The 2,022-nt window shown below is 40.8% G+C and overlaps 1 pseudogene; it reads right to left on the bottom strand.

Annotated features, from left to right (window-relative positions):
- Positions 1 to 402: 402 nt before the first annotated feature.
- On the bottom strand, positions 403 to 1,400 carry LOC103121394 (F-box-like/WD repeat-containing protein TBL1XR1; annotated as a pseudogene).
- Positions 1,401 to 2,022: the final 622 nt, after the last annotated feature.

Here is a 2,022-nt window from a genome sequence, read left to right as displayed (position 1 = left end):
AATTTTTTTGTTTAAAAGGTGAAAAATATAAACAAGAAACTGATTCACTCCCTTACTCCATGCATCCTCAGTAAACTAAACCAAATACAAAGTTTAAAAGCAAGAACAACCTACTGCTGCAAGTTTTTTTTTTTTAAGTCCATTCTTGCTGTACATACGAAGGGAGAAAAATAATCCATTCGTGTCTGCTGATTCAAAGGGGAGAAACAAGGCTGTCATTAGTATCAAAAAACTGGCTTATGTATGGGCTGTTTTGATAATGCATATTTCCTCCCTTCTGTTCTTCATATCCAAAACTTCTAAATACTATTTTAGGGGCATGACATATTAGATTCCAGGACTTGGTAAACAGAGTTTACAAGCTGTGACGAAAATTCTGTCTTCTTCAGGGTGCATTTTTGTTTATATACACTGTGAGTATATATTTTATTTAGGTTTGGCTGTAGTGGACTGGACATGGGTCAAGTGGGACTGGAGCAGTACGTGGGTCAGGGACAGTCATTTTGGCTATGTACACATTCATAGTTGATCCATGGTTTCCAATTAGTAACGCTATTTCCGAAGGTCTAATAAACAAACTGAACCATCTGATGCACTGGCTCCAACTTTGTCTCCTGCTGCATTCCAGCAAACTTCAAAAATTCCACCTGTTCCACTATAGCTGTGAACTAGAGCACCTGTCTGTGTGTTCTAGATGTGTACAAATTTGTCAAAAGAACCACTTGCCAGATTCTTCTTCTTCTAGCATTTGCCCTTCTTCCGTAACCAGTCAACAGCATCAGGTTGAGCCTGATGTAAAGTTTCGAGACCTCCTTTGAATCTGGAGAGGTGGCAGTCGCTGACTATATTGACCATTAGGACTGAAAGCCACACCGTACACAGGCTCTTGGTGTTTTGTCAAAGTATGGATGCAAATCCCTCAGTCTACATCCTATAATCTAACATAATCTAACAGAATCAAAGGAGCACTTGCTAACATAAGGTTGAAGTTTGGATTTATTTGTCTCTGGCCCTGTTGGATTCCACTTGATAGTATAAATTTCTTTTATTCTGTGCTTCCAAATCATGGACACAATTGTTTGTTTCATACTCCATATTTTCAAAGTTGCCAGTAGGATCCCATTTGATAGCATTTACTTCATTCATGTCCTTCTGGAATCTTTTAATAGGTCTGTCTTGTCCTAATTTACAGACATGAGTGCACATATCTGTAATACAAGAAGCAAAGGTGTTGTTGCTTTGCCAGTCAACATCCAGTGCTAGTACTGAGTGAAAGGAAAACTGCTGCTTATCTTAGTCTTATCTACTCCAGCACTTAAGATGAAATTTCCTTTCTTGTTCCATTTTAAAGCAAAGATTGGACCTTTATGCTGTCCCAAGGTGCTAGCAAGTGACCTCATCACTGCTTATACTCATCCTTTATTCCCACTTAAACCATGAGGTCACAACACAGGATATAACCCACTGGCAGTGCATTGATGTGAGAATGTGCAACTCAATATCCAGGACTGCCAATCACATGTTGCTACTGTTGATGCTGGATGTGGAGGCGGCCAACATGGCTCCCCCAACTGGCAATGGAAACACAAGGACACTCCTCTCCTTGCTGCCACCACCACTGCCTCCAACCACCCCCAAAATAACCCCTCCAGGGTGTGCAGCGACTCTTACCCCTGTGGACAGGGAGGGGCACACAGAGTCACCTGTTTATGCTTCTTTTATAGATATATCTACAAGAGTGTTTTTTCAAGTAGGCCTTGGCTCACCAACAATGGACTGTGTTACTGTATTTTGATCTCCCCCGTCCTGTGTTTAGTTTTCCCAGTTGCTGTGTTCTTGGTTCTATTCTAGTACTGATCATCACATGAAAAGTCAGGGCTCTTTTTCCTCTTCAAGTTGGACTTCTCTCAGAAATTTTTGCAAGGGAGGGTTGGTAGTGGCAAATCCCTTCAGTTTCTGAATGTTTGAAAGGATCCTTACCTCTCATACTTGAAGGATCATTTATCAGGATACAGAATTCAT

This window comes from Erinaceus europaeus, chromosome 8 (assembly GCF_950295315.1).
Source record: "Erinaceus europaeus chromosome 8, mEriEur2.1, whole genome shotgun sequence".
NCBI classification, from domain to species: domain Eukaryota; kingdom Metazoa; phylum Chordata; class Mammalia; order Eulipotyphla; family Erinaceidae; genus Erinaceus; species Erinaceus europaeus.
This window is presented reverse-complemented; position numbering and strand designations above follow the sequence as displayed.